General features: G+C 36.3%; 1 protein-coding gene across 6 annotated transcripts in view; it reads right to left on the reverse strand.

Annotated features, from left to right (window-relative positions):
- The window catches only part of NRIP1 (nuclear receptor interacting protein 1), a 164321-nt gene that overhangs the window by 82225 nt on the left and 68291 nt on the right, over nt 1–13805 (reverse strand). The gene's annotated exons all lie outside the window — the stretch shown is intronic.

Below are 13805 nucleotides of genomic sequence, written 5' to 3' on the forward strand. Positions count from 1 at the left end.
TGATAAGGATTTCTATTAAATTGATGAGAAATTTAGAAAAGTTGTAGACTGACCATTTATACAAGTTTGGAAATGGTAATACTTTTACTTTTTGGATTAATAGGTTTTGTAGAGGTATATAATAATAATTCTGTGAAGTTCAAAGAAAGTTATGGGTTTCTTTTTTTAATGGATCATTATTTCACAATTAATACCATAAATAAGTAATAAATAAGACATGGTAGAAGTAGACCTAACAGGTAGGTACATGCAATGTAAACTTTCACATTTGGGGAAAGAAATATAACATATGAAGTAGCATGTTTAATAGTCATAATGCAGGTGGTATCAATTTATGGCTGGTTGCTTAATGACCATTTAAAATTATGATGGTCTCAGAACAAGTTATTATTATTTGTTAATTTGCCATCCATTTCACAAGGTGACTCTGGACAGCTTACAATGTTAACAAGAATCAAACAATAGAAAAACATGTACCGTATATACTCGAGTATAAGCCGAGTTTTTCAGCACGTTTTTTGTGCTGAAAAACGTCCCCTTGGCTTATACTCGAGTATATACGGCTTATACTCGAGTTTTTTTTTTTCTTCTTTTTTTCACATTATACCGGATGGTGCAAACTTGGCGGGCTTTTGCATTAGCGCGGGGAAGCCCTGCCGGTGCAGTGAGAGGCGGGCGGGGAGCCGCCAGCCTTCTCGGCTGAGGGAGGGAGGCTTTCCCTGACCGGTAGCTGCCTCATTTCCCTCCCTCGGCTTATACTCGAGTCCCCAGTTTACCCCAGTTTTTTGGGGTAAAATTGGGGACCTCGGCTTATACTCGGATCGGCTTATATTCGAGTATATACGGTATATAATAACAATAAAACAATATAAAAATACAAATTACCAACTGTAACTAAAAGATGGGGAAGGTGGGAGTAGGAAGAGTGGGGGGGTGATGGGCTCTGTTATTATTTCATCAACCACTTCCAGTATGATGCTTGTCCAGTTCTTTATTGCTTGTAAAGCACTTCTGGCCATCATAAAATGTTGTACACCTCCACTCCATGGTAATTTGACCATATTTTTTGACTGGTTGCAGGATTCTATAGTGATATGACTGCAATTTGTTTCTGATATTTTTCTGATATTTTTCTCCAATTTCCAGCAAAAAAAAAAAAAAAAGCCACTAGTAAAAATATGTTTGCAATTACAACTGTGATAGTAATTTAATGGCCATGGATTTGCTTAACTATTGCAGTGATTTGCTTAACAACCACCACAAAAAAAGGAAAACCAGGTCGGGTCATGTGGGTGCCTTGATTTACAACTTAACAACTCACACCTGGAAATCAAGTCACAATTGCGGTCATAAGTCAAGGACTACCTGTAGATGCTGGGCTGAGGGAATTCATGAAAAATGAAAGAAATTTATGCTTTTTAAGGTACTCGAAGAAAGTTAACTACTATTCACTCTTCCATGTGGGAATAAATTAGATAGTTGGATGAAGGATTAATTGGGCTTCCAAACTCTAGACACTTTAGAGAAAATCATCGAAGTGCTTAATTAAAAAAAAATATTAGAAAGAAAAAAGATACCCAACTGCAAGAAATCAGTCAAAATGTTCTCCATATTAAGAATTTTCTTTCCACAGGAAGAAAAAAATATCTGTACTCTCACCACAGATCCTCAAACTTTACTAATTGTAGGAAAAACAGTTTCAAAAAATAGTAAAATCCTAACCTTAATCTAAATTACTACAAATAGAACTCTAGATCTGTCATGAACAAACGTTCTAGTCATTAATTATTGTGTTAAAATTATAATTACAATTTTATACAGACATGTAATGCCAACAGAAGATATATCTAATCCATCATAGATGAAACATATTATAATCTCATCACTATTAGCCAGAATAAAATCCATTCTTAAAAATAATTGCATGTTATTATGCTATTATACGTATAATAGTATAATAAATGTAATAGCATAATAAATGGTTCAAAACAATACGGGATAAATAATAATAATGTGGGGCATAATAATATGCTTACTTCCATTTAAAAACTGTGTTTTAGTACAAGATCGATACAGAATTTAGCAAGTAATCAGAATTGAAAGAATATATAATTAGAATGAGCCTACTTAAACATTTAAGCACTTCTGGTTGGATGGTGGACAACAGGAGAGCCTGGAATACTATATACCAGGGCCCCCCAATACCCGGGCCACAGTCTACTACCAGACTTTGAGACGTTCAGAATTCGGCCACGGAATTGGCAGGTGTGTGAAAATCCCAACTAGCATAATAGGTAAGCACCTGCACATGTGCTCCATTGTGTGAGCTGCCAATGCACATGCCTGCCATTCGCATCAAATCATCCTTCCCCTCTCTGCCAGTCCATGAAGCCAGAAAGATTTGTTTATTTATTTAGTCGAATACATATTAAATAATATATATAAGTATAAGCATGAATTGAATACATAAAATGAATACAATTAAAGGGAACATTAGGACAGGGATGGTAGGCACGCTGGTGCTCTTATGCAGGCCCCTAGCAGGTTGGGGAACTCTGCTATATACCATGGAGTTGCAAAAAGTTGGATACAATTTAGCAACTGAACAACAACACTTAAGCAATACCTAACTTAAAACAAACAAAAGAGACTAAAGTTGAAAAAGATTCTTAATTACTATACTGTTGTTTTTTTAAAAAAATGTATCAATTTATTAGAGCTTAATGGTAGCCTTGTGATTTTAAGTGGTCTAAATCTGAAAGAACCTTTTTATCTATATTTAGATTTTGAAATTATCTTTGTTTCCTTTAAAAAAAAAGGCAAATGCTCAGTATTCAAGATGGATAGTTCAATAAAGATGTGTTCTCAATTTTACTTGGCTTCCTTGAAAGTCATTTATATTCTGCACCTAAGGTTCATTAATTAGAGAATTATTTTTATATTATAATTTTTCTCTTGTTCTCAAATCAGCTTGTTTTTATCTCTTTAACACCTAGACATAACATATTATTTACCCATATTTTTCAGAGTATAAGACATACATTAAGTTTTTTGGGAGGAAAATAGGGGAGGGGAATTCTGCCTCTGCCTATCAGGTATACATCTGGCTAGCAACCTTAGCCTGGTCAGCTTCAGCACATTAGTTTGCTGGTTGTGAGCAGGCTGATAAGTAGCTTCAAAAGCACAGCTGATCGTTGGAGGGAGCTCCAGTGAGTAAAGCAGGTGAAGCACAGAAGTGGTAAAACAAGGCAGCAGCTGTTCTGCCAATTTGGGCTCTGCTCCTCGCATTTTCAGCCTCCAAACACTCCATTTGAGAGGCGTTCAAGGCTGCGGGAATCACCAAAGCACATTGCTGCCGATCGCTGCCCAAAAATGTGATGTGCAGAGGCCAAAAACGAGGCGTGCAGAGGCCTAAAATGCACAGAGGCCGAAAATGCGATGCACAGAGATGGCGATCAGCGGCAATGTCTCTGGCGATCCCCACAGCCTTGAACAGCTCTCAAATGGATTGTTTGGAAGCTGAAAACGTGAGATGTGGAGCCCAAAAAATGCAAGCCATTGTCTGTGGCAATCTCTGCATCCAGGAAGAGGATGTGTGGAGGACGAAGGGTGGGGGCCAGCATGTGGGCTAGGCTACATTCAGAGTATAAGACACACACAAATTTTCAGCCTCTTTTGGGGGGGAACTAATACTCTGAAAAATACGGTATATTCTAGAAACTTCAACAAGTTATTAAAAAAGTTTTTATGGGAAAGATAAACATCTTAATTTTATCTTAATTATTACTAAATTGATCATGGAAATTATTTGGAAGGAAGTGTAATTCTGAGTTTTATTTACATGATAATCTTATAGTATAAGAAACTTTGAATCCTCACAGGGGGATGTTTTATGGTAAAATTCATGACCTAGTAGGAATGAAATACTTTAATTCAGCTAATGGGCAACCAAGTTTGAGATTTTTATTTATCACAAGAGCAATTTGGAAAATCCAAAACCAAATGAAAGTGTATAAAATAAAGCAAGCTTATCCAGATTCTTTAGCTGTTGTGAGTTTCTAACTGGAACCGAAATTTGTCCTAGATTATTATAAATTATTGCAAATTTACAATATTTAAAAATTAAAATATATTATTAAGGGCATTGTTAATTTGGAATGAGTTCTCATCACATGTCTTAAAGAATATTAAATCTAATTATTGTATTAAGAAGATTATTATTTCAAGTATGCATCAGATAATGTTTTGATTGAGCACGAACATGGTTGCAGCAATTTGAAACACCAGAAAAGGGAAACAAACTGCCCATATATCATTTTTCAACACAATGGATATCCATTAGATTACAAACAACACAAACTATGAAAATGAAAACATGACTATATATCAAAAATATTTCGGAAACAACCAACAGACTATTACAACCACACATCACTGTAGTAATCAAACTAAATAAAGTCCTCCAAAATATCTTAAATAAACTAAACCCTAGTAGTCCAAGAAGAAATCATAGGAGTCCTCTATAGTAACAGCCACTGTGTAGCACTGGCAGGCATGAACAACAGCTAGCAGGAAGAAGACACAATGAAAGCCTTAATTTCAGAACACATGACTGAAACACAATTTCAACTGGGAAACAGTATCTTAGATCAAGCAAAATCCAAAAATATTAGGGAATTCCTGAAAGCTTGGCATTCAGATAAAATAGTTATCAATAGAAACATAGAAATAAACCATTTAAAGAGACAACAAAAGTTAAGAAGGAAAAAACTAAACATATCCCTCGAGCAGATAAACAGAGAAAAACACAAGACATTAAAGCAGGAATCAAAGAACAGTAGCCAAGCTACTGTACATAAATATGGATTAAAAATTACACTGACTAGCACTGATGTTACCTAGTTGATTAATGAAACGACCAGAGGAAGATGAAACCTCACATATTGACTTTGCTTCTGGAAAGTGGTTTAAAGATAACATAACATAATAACAGAGTTGGAAGGGACCTTGGAGGTCTTCTAGTCCAACCCCCTGCCCAGGCAGGAAACTCTACACCATTTCAGACAAATGTCTATCCAACATTTTCTTAAAAATTTCCAGTGTTGGAGCATTCACAACTTCTGCAGGCAAGTCGTTCCACTTATTAATTGTTCTAACTGTCAGGAAATTTCTCCTTAGTTCTAAGTTGCTTCTCTCCTTAATTAGTTTCCACCCATTGCTTCTTGTTCTACCCTCAGGTGCTTTGGAGAATAATTTGACTCCCTCTTCTTTGTGGCAAACCCTGAGATATTGGAACACTGCTATCATGTCTCCCCTAGTCCTTCTTTTTATTAAACTAGACATACCCAGTTCCTGCAACCGTTCTTCATATGTTTTAGCCTCCAGTCCCCTAATCATCTTTGTTGCTCTTCTCTGCACTCTTTCTAGAGTCTCAACATCTTTTTTACATCATGGTGACCAAAACTGAATGCAATATTCCAAGTGTGGCCTTACCAAGGCATTATAAAGTGATATTAACACTTCACGTGATCTTGATTCTATCCCTCTGTTTATGCAGCCCAGAACTGTGTTGGCTTTTTTAGCAGCTGCTGCACACTGCTGGCTCATATCTAAATGGTTATTCACTAGGACTCCAAGATCCCTCTCACAGGTACTACTATTGAGCAAGGTACCACATATACGGTACCTGTGTATTTTTTTTTGCCTAAATGTAGAACCTTACTTTTTTCACTGTTGAATTTCATTTTGTTAGATAGCGCCCAATGTTCAAGTCTGTCAAGATCCTTTTTTATCTTGAGCCTATCTTCTGGAGTGTTGGCTATTCCTGCCAGCTTGGTGTCATCTGCAAATTTGATGAGTTCCCTATCTATCCCCTCGTCCAAGTCATTGATGAAGATGTTGAAAAATATTGGGCCTAAAACAGAGCCTTGAGGTACTCCACTGCATACTTCCCTCCATGTGGATGTAGTTCCATTGAGGACTACACGCTGAGTGCGGTTGGTCAGCCAGTTGCGAATCCATCTGGTGGTGGTGCTGTCTAACCCACATTTTTCTACTTTATCTAGTAGTAAGTTATGGTCTACTTTATCAAATGCTTTACTGAAGTCCAAGTAAATTATATCGACAGCATTCCTCTGGTCTACTAATTTTGTCACTTTGTCAAAGAATGCAATAAGATTAGTCTGGCATGATCTGTTTTTGACAAACCCATGTTGGCTTTTGGTTATTACTTTGTTTGCTTCTAGGTGTTCGGTGATTCGTTGCTTATCTTTTCCAGAATCTTCCCTGGTATTGAGGTTAGGCTGATAGGTCTGTAGTTTCCTGGATCTGTTTTTTTCCCCTTTTTTGAAGATGGGAACTACATCAGCTCTTTTCCAGTCCTCTGGCAGCTCCCCTGTGCTCCAGGATCTTTGAAAGATATAGTTCAGTGGTTCTGAGATCTCGTCTGCCAGTTCCTTCAGAACCTTGGGGTGTACTCCATCAGGTCCTGGTGATTTGAACTCGTCTAGGGTAGACAGGTGTTCACTTACCATTTTCTTCCCTATTTTAACTTGTGTTCCTAATCTGTTTTTTTGTGGTGCTGTTTTTGATAGGTTGGATTCTTTTTCCTTTTGTGTAAAGACAGATGCAAAAAATGAGTTAAGTAGATCTGCTTTCTCCCTGTTGCTTGTCACCTTCTTGCCACTTTCTCCCAGCAATGGGCCAATTGTTTCCTTGACTTTTTTCTTGTTTTTAACATGTTGGAAGAAGCTTTTTTTTGTTATTTTTTACTTTTGTCACTAGCCTTTGTTCGTTGTGAGCCTTAGCTTGCCTCACTTCATCTTTACAGGCTCGGGCTATTTGCTGATATTCTGCCTTAGTTATTTGCCCCTTTCCACTTTTTATATTTGTCCTTTTTGTCATTCAATTTGTCAGATAGTTCTTTATGCATCCATGCTGGTTTCTTTTGAGATTATTTTTCTTCTTCATTGGTATTGTGCTAGACTGGGCTTTTATAATCTCACTTTTCAAAATTTCCCAAGCTTCTTGATTTGTTTTCCCCTTGAGGATTCTCATCCATGGAATCCTTCTCAAGATCTCTCTAAGTTTATTGAAATTAGCTCTCTTAAAGTCCAAGACTCTAGTTTGACTTGGTTCTACTACTTGTGTTTGCATAATGTTGAATTCCAGTATTGCGTGGTCACTTGCCCCCAAGGTTCCTGTAGCTTCAACACCTTCTATTACTTCATCTCTGTTAATGAGAATTAAATCCAATATGGCCGATCCCCTTGTTCCCTTCTCTACTTTTTGGGAAATGAAGTTGTCTGCTAGGTTTGTTAGAAACCTGTTGGATCTTCCACTTCATGCAGAGTTTGTCTCCCAGTTGATGTCAGGGTAGTTAAAATCCCCCATTACTACTGTGATGTGCTTCCTACATACCTTAGTTAGCTGACTAGCAAAAAGTTCATATACTTCCTCTGTTTGGTTGGGTGGCCTATAGTATAGACCTATGGCAATATCATTCCCCCCCTTTAATATTGACCCAAATGCATTCAAGATAATTTTCATCATTGTTGTGCTCTATTTCTGTAGAGATGTAGTTATTTCTTATATATAGTGCATCTCCACCTCCTCTTTTATTTGGTCTATTTCTTTTAAATAATTTATATCCCTCTAGCTGTATCTTCCATTTGTCAGTTTCAACCCACCAAGTTTCCGTAATGTGATATAACTCTGAATAGTAATTCAACAATCTGGGATCTATCTCTGGTTGCATCATCAAATATAGGAACAGCAAAAATGACTTATGAACAGTCTCTTTATTGATGTAATGGAGAGACTAATGAATATTATTCCTTATTTGATCTATAAGTGTATATATTAATAATCTGGAAATTTACATAATGCATACTAAAGGTTAATCACTAATACTTATACTAAATCAAAACTGAATGAAATGTGAAAAATACATTTTTCTTTCACAATGTTTCTATGTACTACTGAAAAAACAAGCAAACAGAACAAATGTATAAACTAATGAAAACTGCTTATACAATCATGCATATGAGATGGGTGACCACATAAATAAAAAAAAATTTATGAAATCAATTTTGTAAATATGAAAATAATTTGGTAACGATAAAACTAACCTTTAATTTTCTTTATATATTTATATTTTCTTGCAGCACCAAAGTCGATTATTTAACATATAATAAATCTACAGCAACAATCACAGTAACAACTACATGATAATGAAACCTTTTAGCAGTTTCCCAATTTTATAATTGAGTACTCAAAACTTCACTTTTCTTTTCCTAATTATTAAAGAAGCTGTGAAAATTCCAATTTAAAAGAAATCCTCACCTGCTCTCTTTATATACCAGACACAGACATTATTTTTTCCACTGGAGAAAATGTAAATTTTGAAAAGAGAAATAATTTGTTAGTGGCATGTTTTTTAAACAACACTTATTCGAAATCTGAAAATGATTTTCATATTTTTTTTCAAGCAGGGACTTTTCCATACATGTTTACACATTTAGAAGATTAAACATACAAATATTGGACTTTGCAAAAGCAGGATAGGATCACTATTGGTGCCTTTGAATTTTGGTGTTGGAGAACACTCCTAAGAATACTATGGAAAGCCAAGAAAACAAACAAATGACTCATCAAATAAATCCAGAATTCTCACTTGAGGTACAAATGAACAGACTTAAATTATCCTACTTTAGATACATTATATAAGGAATTATCTTTATGGAGAAGACCCTAATGATGGGAAAGGTAGAAGGAAAGAGAAGAGGATGACTCAGGAAGGTGAATAGACTTACTTACAGTAACTATAAGCGAACTATTGAAAGAACTAAAAGTCCACTTTGTTATCGAGAAAATCTGAATGTTCACTGAGAAATATTGATTTGATGCACATAATCAACCAATTAATCAAATGTGCAGAGTACAAAGTTAAAAAAAAAGATATAGAGTGGGGAAAATACCCACAGAAATATGTGTTAGTGATGCTTTCTTCCTTCCCTTACATTTATATCCCATATCCCTAATGTAAATATTTGTGTTTTACACTAAACAACATAAAATCTTTCATCTATTATTTTTGGACTGGTATCAGCTAGGAACCATATTTCAAATGTCTACCTTTGTCTTGCTGTGTGATGTGTAATATACAAGGCAGCTGTTCCTGCTTAAATTTGGTTAGACTTCTATTTTGAATATATATTGTCATTTTCTCATAGTTTACATTTTTATTAGCTTATAATATAAAATACAAAAATACGAAAACATTTTTTGTATTTTATATTATAAAGTAATATATTGTCATTTTCTAATTGCTGTATTCTCTCCAATTCTGGTTACCTAGTCTTGTATCATTGGCAGTTTCTCTTTTTTAATGTTGTGCCAAATGTGTCTTGTAACTGTCAGCATGAATCATACTAATTGTGATAGTTTTCTGGAATTGTACCTAATAGAAATATTTGTGGTTTCATTTCACAATTGAATTGACCCATTTGTTTCAAGTATACTTTAGGGGTTTGCTTTTTTTAATGACCCCTTGTGCTAATATGTACTTTGTTATGGCAGAGGTTTCAGTTTAAACAGTACAACAAAAAACTAAGTACTGCAGGCTTATTTAAGAATGAAGCAGAGAACAATGCTAACTCGATGATCCAACAACAACAATAGCAATAATTATCACCAATGTTCTTTATACTATCAATGAAACCATTGACAACAATTTTGAACAAGGCAAACTGTGGATATAAATTGGTCAAAAAAGGAGTAACTTTATATGGATGATTTAAAATTATTTGGAAAAACAAAGGCTGAACTAATTTCCTTATTTAAAAGACCTCTGTATTGTATATATAATTTTTTTTTTGTTTTCTGAGGTTTTCGCGGGTGTTTGTATGTAGGTCTTTGGTTATTCGGGTTTTCTCCCGCGTAAAATTGGAAGTGTCTTGGTGACGTTTCAACGAAGTCTCATTCGTCATCTTCAGGCTTCAGCTTCGTGCTTCTGGGAGCAATGTGTGATTGCAGCTGTTTCTTCCTTTTTAACTACTAGTGGGGGTTTGAAATGATTGGGTGGGAGCTTGGCTGTGCTCTGATTGGATGGGGGGGGGGTTTGTGCTCTGATTGGCTGGGGGTGTGTCCTGTTTGGGTGGGGGCTTGGTTGTGCTCAGATTAGTCTGAGTTGCAGGGGGATTTGAGCTGGTGAGCTGCATTGCTGTTGTTTGGCTTCGTGTTTGTGGTCGTGCTACATAGTGGATGTCTGCCTGCTGCATGTATGGATTGGAGGGGTTTGAAATGGCTAATGTTGCAGCTGCAGTCTGGCTTCTGGTCCTTGGTCATGCTTCATGATTAGTGTGGATTTGGGTCTGCTTGCTGGGTGGATGTGTGGTGGTGACATCCTGTGTGGACCTCGTGAGTGTGGGTCTGGTGTCATTCCTCGTGTTAGGGACTCGTTTGTCAATAAGGGCGGGTTTCCAAATGGCTGGTAGGTGGGAGGTATCATCTCGTTTGTTCATGCTGTGTGGGCGTTTTTCTATCTCGATGGCTTCTCTGATTATTCTGTTGTTAAAGTGTTCAGTTTTGGCGATAGTTCTGGTCTTTTTAAAGTCAATATCGTGTCCTGTGGCTTTAAGGTGTTGGACCAGGGAAGAAGTTGGTTCCTCTTTTTTGACTGAGTTCTTGTGTTCTTCAATGTGTGCATTTATTCTTCTGTTGGTTTGTCCAATGTATGTGGTGGGGCAGGCGGGGCATGGGATTTCATATACTCCTTGATTTTCTAACTCAATTTTGTCTTTGGGGCTTCTTAGGATGGTGGATATTTTTCGGTTTGTGCAGAATGCTGTCTTGATGTTGTGTTTGTGGAGGATCTTGCTGATTCTGTCTGTGGTACCTTTTATATATGGGAGGAGGGCTGTGCCGTTTTCTTGTTCTCTGTCTTGGATTTTAGTGGGGGTTCTTTTGGATTAGTTTGGTAATCTTATTTCTCTGGAATCCATTGGATGTTAGTACGTTTGTGAGAGTGTGTAGTTCGGTTTTTAGGTGTTGTTCGTCAGCTAAGCGTTTTGTTCTAGAGATGAGTGTCTTGGTTACGGAGTTGATCTGTGCTGGGTGGTGGTGTGAGAGTGCGTGCAGATAGCGGTTTGTGTGTGTTTTCTTCTGGTAGATAGTGTGTCCTAGGGAGCCATTGGGTTTCCTGTAGACTAAGACATCTAGGAAGGGAAGTTGGCTGTTAACTTCTGTTTCCATGGTGAACTGTATTTTGGGGTGTAGGCTATTGAGGTGTGTGAGGAAGTTGTCAAGTTTTTCTTTCCCATGTGGCCAGATTATGAAGGTGTCGTCTACGTATCTGAGCCAGAGTTTGGGTTTGTGATCAGATTTTTCTAGTGCTTGGGTTTCAAAGTGTTCCATGTAGAGGTTGGCAATGACAGGTGAGAGGGGTGATCCCATGCGTGCTCCTTCTATTTGTTTGTATTTTTGTCCATTATAGATGAAGTATGTGTTGGATAGGCAGTGGTTGGTCAGATCTAGGATGTGCTTGGGGGGGTTATATTTGTTTTGGATAGCTGTCAAGGCTTCTTTGATTGGCACTTGGGTGAAGAGGGATATGACATCAAAGCTCACGAGTAGGTCGCTGGGCTGTAAGTTTTCTTTATGATCTCTATGAACTGGAATGAATTTTTTACGTGTGAGGCGATGGATTCTGCATAGGGCTGTAGTTCTTTGGCGAGAAATTTGGCTAGGTTTTGTAGAGGTGAGCCTATGGAGCTGACTATGGGTCTGAGTGGGGTTCCTTCTTTGTGTATCTTGGCGAGGCCATAGAGCTTAGGGCATCTGGATGATTTCTCTCTGGGAATGATTCTTTGTTGGATTTTTTCGCTGATGGGGGAGGCTTTTATTTTGGATCTAGTGGTTTTTTCTAGGTAGGTGGTGGGGTCTGTTTTTAGGGGTTGTATGCAGGAGTTAAGTATGAAGGAGCTTGTATGCAAGATAAAAAAAAATTATTTCCATTTTCCAACATCATATTTATGTACAATCTGTTATCCATCATTAATCATTAATTTTTATTTATTGCTGATTTGGGCCTGCCCGACTGCCACTTCCTTTCTTCACAACCTCCCTTTACCCTCTACTACTTTCCTCCCCTTCATCTCCTTCACTTTACTACTTCCTCTCCTCCTTCTCCACTCCTCCCTTCTTCCACCCTTTCTAACCTTCTTATTCCCCTCCTCCTTCTTAACTCTTTCCTACCTACTTTCTTCCCTCCTTCTACTCCTCTCTCCCTTTCTTTCTGAAATGGCAGTCGAGTAGCCCCAATATCATTTCAAATTTTAATTTCATATCTTCAATCATTACTGTACATTAATAACCAATCCATGTATCATTTCCCCCCCTCCCCCCCTCCTCCCCCCTCCACCTCAGACTTCCCAAAGCAAATACCGGGTATTATGACCAACAATTACAAGCTAAAATATACAAAATATACATAAACTCCCACTCCTCTCTAAAACTTTAAATCCCCTCACAATAAAGATAATGAGATAAGTAAGAGTAATAACAAAAAAGAAAAGGAACAATACCAATACAATCTTCCCTTCACATATTACTTCTTACAGTCCATTTTTAAAATTAGTACATCTTCTCAAATTCAAATTTTCTCCACTTGCATATTCCTTCAAGTTTCATAAGTCCATTTCTTAAATTACAGTCCATCTTCTCAAGCTCAAATTTTCATCACTTATATATTTCTTCAATTGTCATAACATTTAATGTCCAATCTTCTAATATTACTCAATCAGTCAAATATCATTACGAATAAAGTCTCTCAGATACGATATTTCCAACTTAACTTCATAACTTTTGCTGTCTATAAACTTATATCCAAAGCGTATCAATTAAAACGAATAATCATTTAAATTACATCCACAATATAACAATAAACAATTAACATCTTATATCTTGTCCCAATATTTGAAATTTATTTTTATAAAAGGCTTGCAAGATTTCATACCTAACCTTTTTGGTTGTAAAATAAATAATCACATCCCTCGGTAATCTATTTTGTCTTGCCCACCAAGAATTAACACGATAAATTCTTTCAATATTAATCTCAAAGTCTTCTGGCTCCACACCCTTTATCTGAGCCAAAGCTTGCATAAAAATCTCTTTTAAATTTTCCTTCCTACTTTCCTTCAATCCCCTCACCCTTATGGCATATTCCATCAATCTATATTGTAATATTACTCTTTCTTCATCTGCCCTATCTACCTTTGCCTGTATATCTTCCATCTTATTATCTAAGTTCCAATTGTTTTGATTCTTTTGAATTTCCTCTATTTTCCTTTGCAACTCTAAATTAACTTTATTAAATTCTTCCAAACTATCCTCCATCTGAATACAAGACCTTAATATTCGCGAAATTGCATCCTTTACCATTTTTATTTCCCTCTTTTGCTCTTTCACCACTTCCTTAAAATCCAGCATCTCTTTCTCTATTTCATCAAATTTTTGATCTATTTCTGAAAAATGAGTCTCCAGAAACTCCTGTAAAAAATTTCTTAATTCCTCTTTGATGTCTTCTTTTAATTTTCGTATCTGAACTGAAGAAATTTCAAAGTTTTTAGTGGCTTTTGGTACTATTTGCTTAAAAGCCATTTTTTTAAATATATAACCTACCCAGTAACAGGGAACAAAAAGGGGTTAAAAAGGAAAGATTCAAAAAACTTATCTTCTAAATCACTATAATCCCAAAGAAGAAAAAATATAAATCATAAAATTCTCATTTCTTCCAATTAGTCAGT

Source organism: Ahaetulla prasina, chromosome 5 (genome assembly GCF_028640845.1).
Source record: "Ahaetulla prasina isolate Xishuangbanna chromosome 5, ASM2864084v1, whole genome shotgun sequence".
In the NCBI taxonomy this organism is placed as follows: domain Eukaryota; kingdom Metazoa; phylum Chordata; class Lepidosauria; order Squamata; family Colubridae; genus Ahaetulla; species Ahaetulla prasina.